The sequence below is a fragment of the Neopsephotus bourkii genome, unplaced genomic scaffold, assembly GCF_033783945.1.
Source record: "Neopsephotus bourkii isolate Nb327-2 ecotype Australia unplaced genomic scaffold, CSIRO-AGI_Nbou_v1 NB_887, whole genome shotgun sequence".
In the NCBI taxonomy this organism is placed as follows: domain Eukaryota; kingdom Metazoa; phylum Chordata; class Aves; order Psittaciformes; family Psittacidae; genus Neopsephotus; species Neopsephotus bourkii.
The window spans coordinates 282,530-304,041 of NW_026901381.1; positions in this window are offsets into that span (position 1 = coordinate 282,530).

The window sequence follows — 21,512 nt, forward strand, 5'->3', positions numbered from 1 at the left end:
ACGCGCCCATCATGCGGTCTAAATAAATTAGAGTGACAACGGGACCAGGACAGGGAGATGGATGACCTCAGAACAATAGGGACAGGCCCTTTGTGAAACAGCCCTTTCTGCTGCTGGTGGGGGGGTCTGAACACTAATAATATCACTGTGATAAGACAAAGCACTTTGACATGATGTGAATTGGATCCAGGGAGCCGACCCCGACCCCTGGGGTTTGAATCTACTTGGGCTGAGCATCAGAGACAGAAGGGAATGATGAGTGCCTTGTGTTACTGCCCTGAAAAAAGGATTCAGACCTGGAGTTGGAGTGGTGCAGGGGACTCTAGCTCTAGCCAAGACTGACTGTTCAAAGACAACGTGGTAATGGTACAGCGTGGTGAATTCCCTGGCATTGTTCAGGGTGGGGGTAAAAGCCCAATTAGGACTTGGATGAGGTTTTCTAAGAGGCACTGGGCTGAGCTTGTCCCCAGCAACACCGCCTCCTCTGAGCCCATTCTGAATCAGCACCCTAAATGTTGCATCAGAAGGTGCCAGGCTTTGATAGTGGCAGTTAAGGGGCAGGAGGTGAGGTGGGGAGATAACATAGTTCAGACGGGCTATAAATCTGAACCGTCCATCGCCTGTTGGTAAGCACAGTTGTCCCCCCCTCTTCTTTCTCCATTGCAAAAACCCTGAACAGCCCCACTCTTCTTTGGCAGCACCACCTCCAAACAAGCTCTCAATCACCAGCGTGTCTGTTGTGTCACTGCTAAAGTTCCCCCATGCCAAACCACAGGGGACTGTTGATCCATCTTTGTGTAAAAGGAAACGGTTCCATCCTTCAGGACTGTTTGCAATAAGAGGCAAAGTGTATCTACGGTACCAAAGTAACTCCAGAGGCACGGCCTGGTTTTCTAAGCTTGAAAACCTTCCCTAAGGGCAGCCTGGAACAGAAGAAACGTTTGAGACACTGCCACCACAATATGACACTGGACCAGCAAGAGCTATCCTGGCCATAGTCCCCACTCAGACTCAGCAGAAAGGTTTCCAACTGCAGCATCTGGAGGCACCTGGATCTGCCCAGGGATTGGATCACATATGAGGATCCCAAACACCAAACAGTCTCACAGTTCATGGTGTCCCTTCTGGAGTCTCATGCACGGCTGGTCACAGGCACCCATCAACCAGCTTCTGGCTACTCACAGTCAAAGCCATGTTTTGTCCTGAGCCTGCCCTTTGGGGCTGGAACCAAACCTAGGACCCACCTCCTTCCAGAGAGCACATCCCCAGGGAGCTGCCAGGGCAGAGCACTTGTCCTCGAAGATGCTTGCGTGCGGAGTTCAAAGCCAGGCCTGTCTGACTGCGAGGCAGCGGATGGCAGCTTACCACAGAGTTCTTGGTAATAAAGTCTATTTGGAGGCTCTCAGTGAAAAGTGTGTTCCTAATAGAGGATAACATTTCATGGTCATTATGCGATACACTTAACTTTAAAAGGAACAAAAATGCTGAGAAAGTCATTTTCTGAAAAGGGCTCTCGAATTTCATTACTATGGGTCAAGTGCCTGGGGAGAAGAATTAAAGGAAAACACGAACTTGTGCACAAATTAATTAAAGATATTTCCACTAATAAATTGTCCCCGTATCCCAAGGCAGAGCCTTCAGTTTGCAAAATGTGGTAATATTCAAGTTGTGGTTTTCTCCACCAGGCAGGCGGTTCAGCAACATTGAAAATCAAATGGACAGAGCTGGGGATGGGGAGTTGGGAATGGGAGGGGGTTGCTTCCTTCTTCAGCCCAGAGAAAATTCCCGGTATTCTAGCTCATTTCTAAGAGGAAAAAAAAAGCTTTTTTTATCCCTTGGGACCCACAGCCATGATGACCTGTTCACGTCTTATTTTTCCTTGATACAGCCAATTCCTCCAAAGAAGGTTCCCTCCTCCACATTCTTCCACCAGAACTGTGAAGAACTCTGCTCCTTTTGATGCAAAGGCCGTGCCAGTTGCTGTAACATGAGGAAATTGCACTGCAAGGGGAAAGAAAACAAAACAAAAATCCCAGAAGGAAAAGCAGAATTCACTGTCAGCAGCTTCCTGAGGAGTACGCCTGGTGCAGCCCCATGGAATGACCCCTTCCCACCACAACAACAGCTACCATGAGAGTGGCTGTGTTTAAGCAGCTAAATGGAACATGGGGATGGCTGCTGCCCGCCATGGGTCTAGGCAGTTCTAAATACATGGTCAAAGGTTTTTTGGTCTTCCTGAGAGGCTTTACAGTCTACAGGTCCTCTGTCAGGGCACGGCACCTTCAGCCCTGCGGTCCTGGGTTTTGTTGAAGCACACGATGCTGCATGAACATCATTGCCCTGTAAGGCAGTTTGCACAAGGGGTAACGGCTGCATGCTCAGGTGTCTCTTTGCATTGTTACCTACCACAATCAAAAGAAAACTGAGTTTCATTTTCTTCCATGGCTTTGACATTCTCCCATTTGTCTGCTTGCAGGCACTGGAAAGCACTTGGGGTGGTTTTCATTTTGGAGGAAAGGGAGTTCAGAAGATGGGAAATCCTTTTGCAGCCCATCCCCTGCAAAGACCACCACCGTCTTAGGTCACTATTGGTTTACTCCCCAGTGGGAAGAATTCACTCTCCAAAGGAGGTAACTAACAAACCCAAAGAATGAACCTCCCAAATACAGCTAGAGTCCCGTCCTAAGAGCCGGGATAGTTTGTTTGGTTTGTACTGACCTGATCCCATTTGAACATCCCTGTTCTCACAGTGAGCAGGGGCTGAAACGGAAGGAAACTGCTTCAAGCTTCTCTTTTCCTTTATTTTTTTTCCCCCTCTCCTGCCGACCACTTAAATTTCACAGGCACCTGAATCTGATCACAACTTCCTCTGTCCAATGCAAAGTTTAGTCTGAGAGAGCGCACATACCACAATACGTTGGGATAATATTAATGTATAGTATTTAAAGCCCCAGGGCCTGTATGTTTCATTAATTTCCTCCCCATTAAAGTAAAATGAGGATATCCTGTAGAGAATTGCAGTGAACCATTCGGACTGTGAAACTCCTCCTGACCCTGCTAAGAAAAACAGACAGAAGAGGAAAGAGCAGCTGATGGCAATATACAGCCACCCAAACGAAGCCCAGGGCTCCTTGCTCAGCTTTGCACTACTCCCATGCAAATATTTAGCTTAACAGGATGTGAAGAGCTGGTCAGCAAGCGTTAAAAAAATACGCACTGATTTTTATTTGTTTGAAATGGGAAACATTTCCCAGTACATTCCTTGCAGTGCATTAACCTCAGGCGCAATTTCCATTCTGGGATTGAGCAAGGCAGGGACCTGGGATGCACACTAATAATTTACATTACTGCATCTATCTGTGTGTGGTTGGGGCACGCATACCAATCCTTGCTCATTAACCCGGCGCATCCCAGCCCTGCCAAAAACTCCAGGGCTGGCCCCCATGACAAACCACCTCTTCCAACACAACCAGTCATTGTGGTGGTCAATGGCAGCCTGTGAAGGGCTCTATCAGGTTCTGGACAGATCCAGCAGGGCCCAAGACCTTGGAAAGCACAAGGATATAACCCCTCCTCTCTGGAAAGCACAGGTGTAAGCACATGGATTTTTTCTAAGCAGGAACCATTTCTTTGTGGAGGACATGGTTCAAGTGAAGGGGGCTATAAGGATGCTGAGGATGGACCCTTCATTAGGGACTGTAGTGGTAGGACAAGGGGTAACGGGTTCAAACTTGAACAGGGGAAGTTTATATGGGATATATAAGGAGGAAATTCTTTACTGTAAGGATGCTGAGGCACTGGAATGGGTTGCTCAGGGAAGTTGTGAATGCTCCATCCCTGGCAGTGTTCAAGGCCAGGTTGGACAGAGCCTTGGGTGAGATGGTTTAGTGTGAGGTGTCCCTGCCCATGGCAGGGGGGTTGGAACTGGATGATCTTAAGGTCCTTTCCACCCTAACTATTCTATGATTCTAAGTTCTACCAATTCCCTTGTTTCAGCTGTTCCAAACAGCTCTGCCCAAATGCCTGAGCTCCACTGCTCCACGGCAAAGGCACAGACCGAACACGTGAAGGGACTCAAACAGAGCTGGCTTCCTTCAGTTTTTGGCAGGCACCTACCCTGCTCTGCAGGTCTTCCTATTTGTCCAGCAATCTTCAAGTCATGCCTGAAGTGATGCCCAGGAAGGCCGGGTGCAGTGCAGGGAGCCTGGGGACCTGCCCTGCTTGGAAACCTGCCACAGCCTCCATAGCTAAGACACTTGTGCATTAACTTGGGAGTGCTGGGAAATCAAGCACCCAGATTGGTCTAAACCTTCTGCTGGTATGAGACATGCTTCAAAAACACAGCTGGAAAATGAATTTCCTCTTCTGTAGCCCCATTCAACACCAGCCCTTTGAATACTCAATTTCAGTCCCAAGTATTGGCTCTGCCCTGGTCCCAAGACCGCAGGCTAAAAAGTGCATTTCAGAGGCAGTGTGTTGCCTGCCCGCAGGGAAGAGGCAGTTTGAATTACCCTGCACCAGACACTGGATTGTTAACAGGGGGTTTGTGATGGGAACTACAGGGTGAAACCAGATAGGGACAAACAGAAATCCTGCTGGGCTCAGGAAGATTCAGATCAGACATTAGGCACAAGCTCTTCCCTGTGAGGGTGCTGAGGCGCTGGCACAGGGTGCCCAGAGAAGCTGTGGCTGCCCCATCCCTGGCAGTGTTCAAGGCCAGGTTGGACACAGGGGCTTGGAGCAAGCTGCTCCAGTGGAAGGGGTCCCTGCCCATGGCAGGGGCTGGAAATGGATGAGCTTTAAGGTCCCTGCCAACCCAAACCTCTCTGTGATTCTATTCTATGGGAAGATGCCCCCTGCCCTCCCTACATAGAACGAGAACAATTCCCCACAAACCCCTAACTCTAATTCATGGTCTTTACTTTCAAAACCCACCGCTAATGCACCTCCCAGGCCAGAGCTTCAGAAGAAATATCCATTTCTATTTGCTTTAACCTTAAAAGTAAAGCTTGTTCCAGCTGAAGCCCCATTCCCTTATTTCCCAAGCTTCATGACATTAGCTGCCATTTACATCTTCTCAGTTCCCACCAGCTCCTTCCAACAAAACCCAGCATGCTCTTCTCCCATTTCACTTCAGATTTCCCCTTCGCCAGCAATTTTCTTGCTCCTACCACCTCAGAAGCACCTTCTCCTACCCCTTTCCCAGCACACAACTAAAATGCTTCCTTAAATAAGCAATGGATCTGAAGAATGAAGGTTAAATCAGATTTTGCAACATTTCTGTGGTGGTTGGCTCCTAGGCAGTCATTTGGGCCCCGTCTTTGCTTCCAATGCCCTAAATTGCATGAAGAATTTGGCCTCTGGGCATTACAGGAATGCGTATCATAATTAATCACAAAAGGCTCCAAAAGCACCGTATATGTGCCAGTGATTGCTTTTTGCACCATTTAGGTTTGAAACAAGGATTTTTATGCTCACATTTGCTCGTAAAGTGCCAAGCCCCCATTTGAGACCACGCACGTATCATCTTCCCGTGCCTCCAGCCAGCTCCCAGCGGGGGGAAGCAGGGGGAGGACGTACCCCTGTTACCATATGCAATAGCCTGATGATTACTAATGTTTCTTACTAAAAAAAGCACATCTAAAACCCACTAAAAACCCCACAGCCCCCAGCACATGATTTGAATAAAGGGGAGGGAAGAAGGTGTGTGGGGGAAATTGTCTTAATTAAAATTCTCCCTTTCATCCTGGTAATTACATTCAAACAGGAGACAGCAGCAGCATCGCTGTTTGTCACCGCGCCAGAACCAGAAATTGATTTGATCACCGGGACATCGTGTTGCATTAAATAAAATCCTTAAAAATCTGCCAGCGGTTTTCTTTTTTTTCTGAACTGTAATTATTTCTAGAACACTGCAAATAAGGGGGGAAAACAGAGAGAAAAGAGGAGGAGGAGGAAGGGGACCCAGTGGCAGATAATATGCCAGTAATGATGGAAACACCTGTAAGCCAGTGGAGATCTAGCAGCTATCAGCTCTGGCTGCATTCCATATCCATTAGCTACAAGAGGCTGCTTGGGCCCCAGGAAAGGAGGGTGCTAGCTCTGACAACTGGTGAAAAGCTGATGAAAACGTACCAAAGGGGCAGTCACGGTGCTGTCATTTGATAAAGAGGGGGGGGAAAAGAGAGGAAAGGGAGAAGGGAAAAAAAACCACCAGGACTAAATCAGTCTAATTAATGGCTTTGCTCATTTATCAGGGGCAAATGCTAATTATACTTTTTAATCACTTTTCTGCCACAGTTGCTCACTCTTCCCCCCCCCCGCCAGCTCTGATGGTAGAGAAGCAATCCAAACCTCAGGCTTATAAATAAGGAAAGCACAAGAGAAAATAAAAGAATGGATGAAATCATTCCATGGAATCCTACCAGCTATATCTCCATGTAGAAACCCCCAGCATCCTTGCTGCTCTCCAACCTTCCTTCATGACCTACTGGCTAAAAACCAAAATGAAGAGCAGCCCTTGACAGAGAGGCTGAAAGCTCCTGCAAGACACCTTTTAAACCTGTCCATCCTTTCAAACTCTGAACTACTCCTCTCATAGGCCATGATTCCGCCTCGTTACGTACCAACATCTGCATGAACGGCTCCTGTTTGTGCCAGGCTATAGGAAACAGCTCTCTGCTGGCAAATCCAAGAGCTGCTCTCTGCGAATGTTGGTGTTCAACTTCCCTGTCATTTAATTCACAATGAGCAGGGCAGGGCTGTCAAAAGCAGCAAGCAACGCTGGTTGCACATCTCCAGACACCTCTGTTTTCCTGCATGAGCTTTACAATCTTACTAAGGATGATCTGCTCTATGACCTTCCCCAGCACTTAGCTCAGGCTTACAAGCCTGGGGTTTCTGGGGTCTTTCTTATAGAATCATAGAATAGTTAAGGTTGGAAAGGACCTTAAGATCATCCAGTTCCAACCCCCCTGCCATGGTAGGGACACCTCACACTAAACCATCTCACCCAAGGCTCTGTCCAACCTGGCCTTGAACACTGGCCAGGGATGGAGCATTCACAACTTCCCTGGGCAACCCACTCCAGTGCCTCACCACCCTTACAGTAAAGAACTTCCTCCTTATATCCAATCTAAACTTCCCCTGTTTAAGTTCGAACCCATTACCCCTTGTCCTGTCACTACAGTCCCTAATGAAGAGTCCATCCCCAGCATCCCTATAACCACCCTTCAGATACTGGAAGGCTGCTATGCTCCTTCCTGCCCTTTATGTAGAAGCATTACACTGGATAACCTCCAATCCCCTGGGACCTGCCCACTAGACCAGGACTGCTGACAGATGATGAAAAGTGGCTTAACAAGCCCGCCTGCCAGCTCCTTTTTGCAGTCTTGGGTGTAAACCCATCCAGCCCCATAGACCTGTGTATACAGATACACAAACACATAGAGATGTGGTCAGTGGCTCAATGTCTGACTCGAGACCAGTAACGAGTGGTGTCCCTCAAGGATCGGTCTTGTTCAACATCTTTGTCGCTGACATGGACAGTGGGATTGAGTGCACCCTCAGCAAGTTTGCCGATGGCACCAAGCTCTGTGGTTCAGTTGATACGCTGGAGGGAAGGAATGCCATCCAGAGGGACCTTGACACACTTGTGAGGTGGGCTGATGCCAACCCCATGGAGTTTAACCATGGCCAGTGAAAGGTCCTACACCTGGGTCGGAGCAATCCCAGGCACAGCTACAGGTTGGGCAGAGAAGAGATTCAGAGCAGCCCTGTGGAGAAGGACTTGGGGGTGTTGGTTGATGAGAAAATGAGCATGAGCCCGCTTCAGTGTGCGCTTGCAGCCCAGAAAGCAACCGTATCCTGGGCTGCATCAAAAGGAGGAGACCGGCAGGTCGAAGGAGGTGATCCTGCCCCTCTACTCTGCTCTCGTGAGACCTCACTTGGAGTATTGTGTGCAGTTCTGGTGTCCTCAACATAAAAAGGACATGGAACTGTTGGAACAAGTCCAGAGGAGGCCACAAGGATGATCAGGGCAATGGAGCACCTCCCATGTGAAGATCGGCTGAGAAAGTTGGGGCTGTTCAGCCGGGAGAAGAGAAGGCTGCGTGGAGACCTCAGAGCAGCCTTCCAGTATCTGAAGGGGGCCTATAGGGATGCTGGGAAGGACTCTTCATTAGGGACTGTAGTGACAGGACAAGGGGTAATGGGTTCAAACTTAAGCAGGGGAAGTTTAGATTGGATACAAGGAAGAAGTTCCTTACTGTTAGGGTGGTGAGGCACTGGAATGGGTTGCCCAGGGAAGTTGTGAATGCTCCATCCCTGGCAGTGTTCAAGGCCAGGCTGGACAGAGCTCTGGGTGAGATGGTTTAGTGTGAGGTGTCCCTGCCCATTGCAGGGGGGTTGGAACTGGATGATCTTAAGGTCCGTCCTAACCCTAACTATTCTATGGTTCTATGATTCTATTTAAATGTGCAAATACACAGACCACATCATCCAGCAGGCTTGAGCTGAAATGCATCAGTGCCTACGACATCCCAAACTCCCCCTATTCAGTTCAGCCAACACAACTTTGCTGCCCAAACTCCTCCAAGGGAGGCACACAGCCCCTTTTGGATATGACAGGAGAGGGGCAGGCAAACACTGTGCTACATCACCTCTTCTCGACTTATTTTACCCACGGGACAATGGCTGGACTTGAGCAGAAGTGGAGGGAGAGAAGGTGAGATTTGTCATCTCGGCTGCCAGGCAGCACCGGATTCCATCTCGCTCAGCTGCCTCTTACACAAGGAATGCTCCTCCGGGTGCCCAAATCCTGCCCAAACCCAGGCACTGAGTGTGCGTTTCCAAACACACACTATTTATATCTGCATGTCCAACACCTGCACACAGTGGGTGAGGAGAGAGATTTAAAGGAAAATATGTCTGTCTTCATATACTGCATGTTCCCCTGGTCTTTCTATTTCATTCTGCTTTATCTATCAAAAATATATTAACCCAAAGCCTATTTCCATCAAAGTCTCAATTCCATGAACATTTAAAGATAAAGCTTATCTTATAACTGGCGCATTAACAACAGAAATGTAAAGGGCCACTGTCAATCATCTCCTGTGCTCTTGTGTGTACTCTTTAAATGGCTCTCACCGGGACAGTTGCATCGGCTGCAGCAGCATCCAAGTTCCTTGGCAGAGATGCTGCGATAAGGCTCGAAAATGTTCTAGATTACTCATGGAAAAGAGTGATTATTTTCTACAGCCATCTCCTGGGACAGAACAAACTCCATGAGAGACCTGAACTCCATGCCTCTGGGGCAATCAGACTATCCACCTTCAGCTTGCAGCAATGTGTTTGCCTTCCCTTTTTTCTTTAAAAGCATTTTCTTTTGCTTTCTAATTAGAAGTTTTAATTCTGCAACGAGTGTCACTGAAAGCCTGAGCCAACAATAACACAGCCCCTTCCAAAAGCCCTCTGGAAAGCTTTATTTTTAAAAGCCAGAACAAGACAGACTATCCAAGAGTGATAAATCTAAGGTTTCTGAAAAGAGCTGAGGAGAGCAGGAGGGCAAAGAGGCAGCTAGGGATGAACAGCACGCACGATACAGCTCCTAGGAAAAACAAACCTCTTCTCACAGACAAAAGAGTCAACTGCACATGTACTTCTTTACCAGAGATCTCACCAAGGCTTTCGACATGTGAAAATGGTTCTTGCTTCTGAGGGCTGGAGCAGCTCTGCTCTGGAGCCAGGCTGAGAGAGCTGGGCTGGGGCAGCCTGGAGAAGAGAAGGCTCCTGAAGGGGAGACCTTAGAGCAGCTCCAGTGCCTAAAGGGGCTGCAGGAAACCTGGAGAGGGGCTTGGGACAAGGGCCTGTAGGGACAGGCCAAGGGGAATGGCTTGAACCTGCCCGAGGGGAGACTGAGCTGAGCTCTTAGGCAGAAGCTCTTCCCTGTGAGGGTGCTGAGGCACTGGCACAGGGTGCCCAGAGAAGCTGTGGCTGCCCCATCCCTGACAGCGTTCAAGGCCAGGTTGGACACAGGGGCTTGGAGCAAGCTGCTCCAGTGGAAGATGTCCCTGCCCATGGCAGGGGCTGGAAATGGATGAGCTTTAAGGTCCCTTCCAACCCAAACCAATCTGGGATTCTATGTAGGAGAAAGCATGGACTTCGAAGGTCTTTCCCACAAGTTCCGTCTCTTGACCAATATGGGAGCGCACATACACTCTTGTGAAATGGAGTCCTCTTCTAGAAACAGAGCTGTGGGATGCTCTATCACATCCCTCCACTAAGATATGGCTGCACACTATGGCACGGATTCTGGTATCACTCAGATTAAAGATGGTGGGAGACAACTGAGCCAGAAGAGCAGGTTGTTCAGGCTTTCATCCAGTTGGGCCTTGAAATAGTTGCAAGAACAGAGATTTCAGCATTTCACATCACAGCCTGGTCCTACCTACCCAGCCTTCTAGACTGAGAAGCTGTGCTTTCCCTCAAGTGTATCGAGGAGGAGAGACCAGGTTAAATTAACTGTGTTACAACATTTAATGGGTCACTGCTGGAAAGACAAAAGCCTTTAAGTAATATCCCTGAAGTACTGTTGGTTACATCACATAAACCTGCATGCAAGTAAACCTGTCTACAGCAGGAATCAAGTCACAGCCAGCAGCGGGAAGCAGAACTGAAACCACGTTATGTCTTCTGGATGGTGGGAAAACACAACAATGAACTGTAGGTCCTAAAAGGCTCCAGCACAGGGACACAACATTTCACCCAGCAAAACAAATCACATGTTTATGCCGGTTAGGTGTATATTTTTCAATCAAGTCCATGTGCCCAGATCATGACAGGATGTTTGAGCTTTGCACATCAGGCCCTTTACCCACTGTTTATATGAATGTCATTCACTATCAGGCCTCTGAGGAAGATAAACAGATGGAGGAGAGATGGGGACGTATCAGAGTTTTGCACTGCTTCCGCCTCCAACTCTGCTCTTGGTGCTGTAAGGAACAAAACCTCCTGACCAGAGGAATGTCAGAAAAAACAAGGGAAGAGGGAAAAAGAATCGGTCACAAACGGAGAGGCAGAGAACAGCGCAAACTAAAGGCATTTACCATAGTGTTAGAGATGGGCACTCCAGAGATCATCAGACACCCAGGGCAATTCCTCTCAAGTCTGAAGATGACAGACATGAGGTAGCTGAAACAAAGACCAAAAAGACATAGGATCCACTTACCTGGCAGGAAACACTGCTCATGCACAGGGGACTGCAACACTGCCAAATCCTTGCTGGTGTCCAGATCATTGGGCTGCTTTCCTCACTCCAACGCCTCAGAACCCACAAAGCCAAGCAGTAGCCTTAAACCTACACATGGTGCATGGAGAAGGGCTTAAAAAGCTAAAGTTAATCATAATTTAACCAAAAGTGCCTGTGTAGTTTTGCTGTCCCCCTTCCTACCACCCTTATCCCCACAAACCTTCAGAGCAATTCAAGAACCACCTACAAGAGGCAAGAACTTAAGCATCCGCTGCTATCTCAGGGCAGCTAGAGCCCAGGGGGGGCTCTGCAATCTGCAAGACTTCTGCATTAAGGGACAGACACCAGTAAATCACATTCACAGTTGCCTTTAGCAAGATCTTTTACTGCTTCAGGAAACAGGCAACTGCTCGGATTACTCTTTGCTACAGCCCAAACCATGGTCAAACTGACATAAAACATGGGCATAAACTCTAAGCCAGAAGCGGAGCCATCCTTGCCCTGTTTTTGCAGTAGGTTTTCCTTAGGTGGCACACACCCTCTTATAACCAAAAGCCAACAGCCAAATGCATTCAGTGGTCCGTACTCATGTGCTACCTTCCCCAGATGTTTTCCCTTCCTCCTCCGCAGGGATGCCAGAGCTTACTGTGGATGTGAGGAGAGATTTACAGACTACTGTGCAGGCATCAGTATGTCCTACAAATAAGAGGTTAAATCTCTGTATTTTAGGGGAAAATGCCCTAATTCTGCTGGCAATCACAAAGGTCACTCATGCAGCCATAATGCATAGTGACCTGGGTTGGGCCCTCAGCTGCATGCCCATCACACTCACGTTAGCCTTAAAACTCACTTTGGCAGCTCTGAGAGTAAGGTTTAAGGCTATTACCTCCCACTCATTGAATGCCACCTTTACCTTCAAAAGGTGATTAGAACAATGGTTCAACCTGTGAACCCAACACAGGGTGGAAAGCTAAGAGCAAAATGATATTTGCAGTGTTCACTTCTACACTGAAGCTTTTAGAGCACAAACTATCTCGATTGATACCCAAATGCCACTCACACTGACTGGAGATTAACGAACAAAGGCAGCTGGTTCAAGGGACTCTCCTTTTACACACTTGGTAACACTGACTGCAATAACAAGTAAAAGGATAGCAGGATTATGCACAACCACCCCCCCCCCCCCCAGCTCCTGTGTTGGTATCAAATAGCTCACACACACACAGACTTCGAAAGAAACAAACCAGCAGCATTTAGTAACAACAGCCTATGAGAAACATCCATACTTCGGTATGACTTAGTGGTTGTACCAAAGGGCTCTGCTGACGAGAACAGAAGGTGGAACAAAGGGATGGAGGAGCAGCAAGGATGGGGTACAGGTCTGTTCTGGATAGAAGAACTGATGAACTTACCATTCAAATACCTGCAAACTCTGAGTGGAAAGGCCACTTTGTTTGCCTTCAGAGTGGTATCATGAATTCAGACTATGATACCATCAAAGCCCAGTGTACTGTGACACACTGCCCCTTGGCTGAAGCACTGTTTTAAAAAGACAAAACCATCTAATTTATGTATTTTCACATGACCCATGTTTGAGGTGCAATGTAAAACCGCTGCACCATGGGGACCAAGGCACACATACCCCTGCTCTGTGAGCAGCCAGAGCATCACAGCATCCTTTGAGCATCCACTGCAAGGTGACTGCAGAGGTTTGATCCTCCTTGGAGTGTTTTAGGGCATTAATCGATGGGCATCGCTGAAAGGGGGAACACTATAATAGGTTATTGTCCCCATCATCTTCAACAGTGGTAACTTACCCATGCAGCCCCCGAGGCTTTGGAATGCAGACTTTCAGATGCCCACACCTCAGTCTCCATCTGGGGCCCACACCAGCACCACATATTACTCCCAATTCCTAGCAGCATCTCCAGATCAGCCCCAACCCTCCCTTAATGTGTGACACTCAGTGTATTTCCCACATGGCCCTTGAAAGGCAACCCTGCATCCCCTACTCCTCCATGCTACAACAGCTGCAGGGGATGCGCACCGAGCCCTACTTTCAAGCTTTTTGTTTCAGAGCCTCCTCATTTCCCCTGGTGAGCAGGGTGGGGGCAGCTCCAGGCCGTCAGTCAGTCTGTCTGTCTGCAGAACAGGCTGGCTCTGTTTGCCCCGTGCCCCAGCAAACAGAGGTTGGCCACTTCCAATGGAGCACTCAGGTTTCCGCCGATGCCAGGCACAGATAGAGCGGCCCAGCGGCAAACAACTGCAGGTCCCCAGGGGCCGCTCAGATTCTCCTCTTATTTGTTAGTTTACCTGTAAAATACACAGTTGGGCTAATTCCCACTTGCGTGGTTGCAAAGATAGGATTCCCCCCTCTCCTGAGTTAGTAGGCAGGGGGAAAATGACAAGTGCAGCAAGGCTAGAGGAGGAAAAGAGCATTTCCCATGGCTCAGGCAATAGCAAACACTTTCTGCTGAGGATTGCTCCCCTAACACCCTGCACAGAGGTGAAGCCAAGCAGCATTTTATAATAACTAAGACGGATTCATTGCACACAAAGGTGCAGAAGGCATCCTAACATCTGCATGTTCAGGTGGGCTTAAAACCAAGAGCTCCTCATGACATCAGCTCTTGAATTTATTACAGGCTTACTGCAAGGCCAAGAAAGGAGATGATTTATTAGCAAATGTCTTATCTGATTTTTAAATATTAACAAAAACATGTTAATCGCAACCGAAAGCACTGTGTTACTGAAACGGACCAGAATACTCACCTGCAATGCAAACCCTCGCTTACTTCATACGTGAAAATGAGCCTGGACATCTGCTCATTCTTGTCTCCAAACTGTTGTTCAGTTCAGCTGCAAAATTTGCTGCTTCGTAGCCCCGAAAGACACACACTGTGATTTAGACATGAGCCATGAGAGAGACAGGCTGCAGCACTCAAACTGGACCCAGCCTGGGTTCGGGTGTTTGGTACCACGTTTGACCACAGCTCTGATTCAGGACTGTGACCGCAGCACACCTGAATGAGAAAGCCAAGGCTGTGAAGACTGAGTCTTGCAGGACAAGATGAAGATGTACCTACAGAACCAGGAGACTTGCATGTCACCTGCATACAGCACATTTTGCATCAGAGCAGCCCACACTGCCAGCATCTTCTCACACGTTGAAATAATCTGACTTCTCTCTGAGAAAAGGATGTGTGGACAGTGGGCTCCACACAGCCCAGTTCCGCAGCTGAATCCAAATGAAAGCACAGCCAAACCATGTGAAAACTCACCCCAAATATACATGTAAATGGCTTGATTTAGACAAACAGACCTCAACAGTTTTCCACAGGACATTCACACGAGAAGCCAGGGAAAAATCATCTCCAGAAACCTACTATAGGCTGTGCATGGCACTGTTGGGAAAGCATCCTGAGAATAGTGATCAGGGGTGAGCATTAAACACGGCTCACAGAGCTCTGTCCTTGGGCTCATTCTAGTCAGTATTTTCATTAATGATCTGGAGGAGTGGGTAGATGTGGTGGGGATGAGGAAGGCTGGAGGAAAGGACTGGAATTTAAGTGATCCCGGCCAAGCAGGGAAGTAGTGTGAAAAAACAGGGAGCTGTTTAAGAGGGGATGAGGAAATGTGTAACTATAGAATAGAAAATGAGAGCCCCTAACAGACCTAGAGAGGGGCACTGTGATACTGAGCTCACACGTTAAACTTAAGGCAATAAACTCCTCATTCTGCAAAACCTGCAGATGGGGAAGCACGAACAGGATGGGCTGAGACACCCCCAGAGTTAAAATCCTGCTTTGTTCAGTCAGTACTTGTGAGGCCTTAGCTGGAGAACGGCCTAGCTGAGAGAAACATGCTTAAGACAGACATGGACCATTTAGAGAAGCTCAGGAAGACAGAAACAACTCCAGGTCCAGAAACACAGCCCCAGGAGAACAGACAATACAAACCAAGAACACTGAGTCCAGAGAAAAGAAGACAGTGTGGCTGTGATCAGTCTGCAAGTACCTAAGAGTGCTGCAAAGAGAAAAGGAGTAGTCTGCTCTCTGTACCACAGTAGACAGGGATAACAAATACAATAGGCTTATACTGCAACACGAGAGATCCCAGAGAGTGGGAAGAACGAACCTGTTCCCTCTCCCTCCCAAGCAATCCTAATGATAGTGAAGTCCTCTGACAGCTACTGACAAAATCCCTCAAACCCAGTTAGCTGGACACTGAAAAGAACAACAAACATTCACAAAGCATTGGCTTACCAAAGGTCTTCTGCAAAAGAAGGCAAAGAAAGGACAGGAGCAAAATAAGGGTCTGGCCTTACCTGAATGGAAGATTGAAAGAATACCAGAAACCTCCATGCTAACCTCAGCTTTGCTTAACTTAAATGACCTCCCAGAAAGGGAAGAGCTGTAACTGGGAGAGATTTGCAAGCAGCCCAAATTTAGCTGGAAGGAAGAGGAGGAACTTCAGTACCACCAAAGTTGGGATGAAATTGAGTATTGACAATGAAAGGTAACCACAAAGAACAGACACACTGAACTACACCGATACATCAACAGATGCATCCAAGATAGAAGATGACTGCATTGCTGTGAACAGCTCCATAGAACAGGGACCCTGCACAGCAGGTATCTGGGGATAGATGCTGAAATATAGATATATATAAAAATATATATAAATATATAAATATATATAAAAATAGATATGGCTGAAATTATATATATGCTACTGATCAACATGCATTTTGGAGAGCACATTGATTCAATAAACCCATCAGAAGCGCGGAGAGTTTTCTACAACAACAGGGTTGCAAAGATTTGCACTTCCTAAGACAGATGACATTGATAAAGGTAAACAAACTAACAGCAAGAAGGAAGGGAAGTCACGACTTCTGTTCCAACAGAACATGACATCAACTGGAAAGAGCAAATTAAAACTGCAGCCTCATAATTAGCTTGTGGGTTAGAGTGCCACAGGATAGGCTGGAAAATGCATTTCAGCAGTTTTTGAAGTGATTGGGTATTCATGTGGATAACAGAAAAACCCACACTGACACGAGGCGGAACAAAAACACAAATCTTCAGGCTCAAAGGACACAAGATACCCACCAAGTGTGAAGACTCTGGGGAAACAGCTCCCTTACAAGTAGGTTATTCCATAATTACCCATGGAAAAAGCTTTTGTACTTTCCAAGAGCGTGATGCTGGAAACGTTAAACATTCGTGTTTTAGAATCCATCCCTATCTTCCCACGAATCTGCTTTAGAGCAGGAGAGAAGAAAAATGAGGTAAGGGAGCTTGAGGAACTCAACACATCAGCCCGCAAGGCTCCCTCACACCCAGTGATGTGCTACGCATGCTGTGCTACAGTCAGCCAACAGCACCAGACCAGAGGTGGAGAAAACTCTTCAGGCAGGCCTCTTCCACAGGCAGGACTGAAACCTGGAGCTGCAGAAGTGCCAACATAGTCACTGATCTGCAAAAACAGGGAATGCTCCCTGCACTGGCAGCATCACAACTGGGGTGAGGAGGTGAAGGGGCACTGCTGATGCACCCCACAGTGAAATTGTCTAACAACTCACCTCTCTGCCATTCAGGTTTGAGACTTTTCACCTTATGCATGATGAGTGCATTTGCAGATCTCCCCTGAACAGGTCCCTTGGAACAGGAACAGACAAGGTCTGATGAGGAAGATGAAGGCTACCTCCAACATTTTCTGATGATCCGACTCAAGCAGCAGTATGCACCTGCAGGCAGAGGGGTGTGAGCTAATCCCCGCTGTGCTACAGCCCTACAGACAGCTGATCCTTCTGCAATTCCGAACTGCCACTCAAAGCTTTAGCATCTTAATAACACAGCATGCTCTAATTAAAATTTCTCATTAAGGGGGGGAAAGAACCCCACACTAACCAGCAAAAACAGCTCTGAAAAATTAGCAAACCTTAGGTACAACCTGAAGGTGGGTTTTGTTGCTCCTTCATAGATCATATTAACGGGGTTTTTAAGCAAATAATTCTGGACAAAGTTACCAGGGGTCCACTTGTACCTATTTTAGTAGTGGGAGACAACTCATTTCCCAGATGAGCCTCCTTTGGTAGGGTGCATGGCACACAGCAGACAATCCATCTTCTCATCCACCTTTGGAAGAGAGCGCAAATCAGAAAGGACTAAGGAACAAATAGACAAATTCTGTCTGCATTGCCTCAGGGAAGAGGAAGTCTGAGATAGCTTCATCTTTAGTTCTACCCCAGGAAAGAAAGGAAGTGCTCTGAGGAGTCTGGACTAACTGCCCTCCAGGCTAGACCCAGAAGTGGCCTTCACATGGTAGGCAGATGAGATGGTACCTCCTGCTGCTCAGCATCCCACATCTGAAGACTCAGCGCTACACCTGCAACATCCCACCTGTGACAGAAGACAACTCATTGAACTCCTCCTTTCAGGTCTGTGCCCATCAAATGGCCATGGATTTACTGCAGCAAACATATTGGTGAGAGTGAATTGCACATAATGTTTCTGAAAGACATCATATAGCAAGGGCAAAGACTGTCAATTACTTTCAGAACTTGGAGCTGATCCATCAAGATGCTTTGCAGAGAGCTTTTCTCAATGCTGAACCTGCCACAACTCAACTTTAAAAGAAACTGTTGTATTAAAAAACCTGTGATGCTTCAATCATTCTTGTACCTGTTATAACATCAGATTTAAATTGCTAAATAAATGTGGACTCAGACACTATTGTTACAGCACTTTTGGGCCTCTACAAATACATTTCAGCCTAAATCTATTGCTTAGAATTGGCAGTTACAACTCAGGAAAGAGAATTTGGAAGAGTCACTTGATTCTCTACAATCCTTGGCTCTATGTGTGGTGACAACCAAGATATCCATCACCAGAAAGAATATTGTTGGCAAGGCAGAAAACATTCCTTTTTACAATATAAAAATGGGTACTTCAGATGTTCTACAGTAACAAGAAAGGATGGGAAGTTGCAGTATACATATAGGCAACAAAAAAATCTCAGATGCCTGATTTTTGGGATGGAGTAATTCTGGTTATCTCCAAGTCCTGGAGAGTAAGCAACTTTTCTTTCTTCTAATGATTATATACCCCATTTCCATTTCTAATGTCCTCCATAGATAGTATGACGCAAATTCTGCTGCAATCACATACACATTAACGCAGGGGGGCACCAATGCAGATAGTGTTTCAGCAACTTGACAGTGTCTAGAAGAGCTTCTGAACAACCTCAATCTTTCCAAGTATTAAAGGAATATTCTCACAGAGGATACAGAGTTCAAATCAGCTTTGGTTGAAGTGAAGCTTAAGAAGCAAAGCTAGATGGTAGATTGCTTACATTAGCAAAAAAGAAGTTTAGGCAAAACCACTGTGTGGGGTCCAAGTTTCAGCTTGTCCTTATGGAATGCTGTTTTGGGAATGAATTCATCATGAGAGCACAGATTACTCCTGTCAGATTGAAGTTACAGGCACTAAACTATCAGTTTTCATAGAGAACAGTATAAAAGATGTGGTTCCTACACGTCTGAATAAGGGCCATATACAGCCTAATAAACGCAATTCTGTGGTCCGAGAGGATGAAGTCTCCCTGATTGACATGAATGAGGCCCTTGAGGAATCTAAGAATGATCAACCAAAACACAAAAAGGCTGCATGGCTTCCAATCAAAGGAGAAGAAACCGATCTGAACAGAGCCTTCTAGAGCTAATGAACAGCCTAGATTCCTTAAAGAATCAGAAGCAATCGGTCTAAACAAAACGCCAACACAATGACACTAAGCAAGCACCTCGGTCACTGCCAGGTTGTTAGCTTAGCAGCTCTTGATCCAGACCTCATATTGCTGTTTGGTTAAGCAGCATGAACTAGAGCAGGCATGAATGGCAGAGAGACAGTTGGATGCTTAAGAATGAGCCTTGTAAGGCTGAGATTTACCAAGGATACCGCAGGGTTCTTCTCATTCTGTCTGATGAGTTCCTTCCAAGGCTGATCCAAAAAGAAAAGAGTTAGGTGGGATTCCCTCTCCTGTTGTTTGCTAGGAAACGCATGCAAATGCACACCAGAGGCTTTGAGACAAAGAGGTCCCTTGAAGCATTCACCTTTGACAAGCAACAGTGGCATTGGAGGAGGGGGGAGAAGATACGAGCCTTACAGACTGGTTATACCATCTCTGAAAATCACTCCTGTCAGACACATGTATAAAGAAGTGCAGTACTTCCTCAGGAATGGAAATCCCATTCTATCCTAAATTCTAAGTCCAGGAACGACTGGAACTAAACCCAGAGCTGCATGCTCACCACCAAAGGTGGGACAAGACTCCATCTTCTGGTATGGGCAACAGGAAAGAAGCAGATGCTATCCTTTCTCCTGTTACAAATTGTCTACAGTGGAGCTATGACTGCATCAGATAATGTTTTAAACTTATTTTTTGTACAGAACAGCAGGAGAATTTGTGGGGAACCCAAAGATTATTCCCTTCCTCCAATCTTCCTTAAAAACAACCTCCCCAAATCCTTGAATTCCTTCTGGATGCCAATCATCCAGCAAGACTGCAATCATCCTGTTCTTCTCCTCCTTCCAGGCTTGGCAGGTTAGCTCCCTGTGCTAGTCTCTACCTTAAAATGACTATTGCTATCCTCAGTAAGTTTGTTTGGAACTCGTGTGTTTGTAAATAAAGAGCTTTCCAGGTCTCTGTGGGTGTTAAGCTAAAAGGAAAACACACAGAGAGCTTTTGAAACCTCTAATGAGGCAGCATCCCTCTGCTGCCTTTCATCCTGCATTTCACAAGATCCCCGAGCACCCTGCAGATGCAACCGCAGAGCTGCTCTCCCAGTCCTGGGGTGGAACGTGGCCGCTCAGGACATAGTGCATCCCTCCAGCTCTTCATCCTGCTGGGCTCTCACTTCTGCTCTGCCACCCCGTGGCTGTTCAGCTGCAGAGCTCTGGCAAGCAGAAGTGCCTCCTGCCCAGAAAGAGGCTTCTTGTACGCACCAAGAACTCTCCAGCGTGGATGGATCATTTTTCCCCAGTCAGGTACTTCCAACCAGTTAACACAATTGGTAGGATTTAAGGACAAGCGCTGTTTTCAATTGAGACACACCAAGAAAGGACACGGGTACTTCAGGGTCTGGTCAACAAGTTGGGAGTTAACTGCTCTGCCGAGGCCATTAAATACATTTAAAGTGTTTAACAGCAACATCCTTTAATGGGCTGCAGGCTGGATTCAAGCTCTTCCTTCGGGATGCCAGTGCAGAGCTGGGATTCAGGCGGGGAGATGTCGCTTTGATTCCAAGTGAAGGATGCCACCTACTGAACCCTGCTACGGCACCGCACGCTTCCATCCTCACTGCTCCAGCCCCCGAGCAGGAGCACAAGCCCGCCTGCAGCCCCCAAATAAATTCCAAAGAGAAGCAGAAAACAGGCTTGTAAAACCAAAGCTTTCCTCACTGCCGGCCTCCCCGCAACCCGAAGATGTGTTATTCACCAAACATCTGCACAGCCACAATTATTCCTAGCTTCGCAATGCTGACAACCTTAGTATTAAAAAGCCTCTTTTACATCTTTATTCCATTCTGGATTCATTAGAGCACAGCCTGACAATACACACTAGCACAGTGCATTCTGCAGCACTTAACCCCTGTTCCCAGTTGCTGTTCCTAACTCCTAGCTTAATGACACAGAGTCAGTAGATCACAATATGACCCTGTTAATATTTTTTTAATGCCATTTTTACAAATTACAGCATAATGCACTGATTACGAGGATGAAAGGAAAGTCTCCACGTCTGTCTGGAAACCAACTAAAAGAATGTCTGAACATCTGTTCATCCTACAAATGTCTTTAAAAGCTTTGATTTTCCCATAATCATTTTGTTCCACCATTTCACCCTTTTTCAAATGTGTATCCAACAGCCTCAGGACAGCAGCCAGAGATCTGCAGGAATAGCACATTATAATCAAAGTTCCTGGGCATGTTCAAGTTCTCCTTTTGGAATTAAAAATGGGGGGAAATACAAAACCAAACCCCAGTTTTCAACAGCTACTTCTGCAGCTGCCTGACCTATACAAACCTCTGCTGGGGAACAAAATGAAAGGATGGGGCTCTGCGTGGAGGATGACAAGGCACAAGGACAGGGTAAGGCAGCGGTGAGGGGACTCGCATGAGGCTCCCTCCCTTGAATTACCCCAAGCAAACAAACCCACCCTGGGACCCTCAGTTCTACGAGAGCCTTCAGCCAAGCAAGGGCT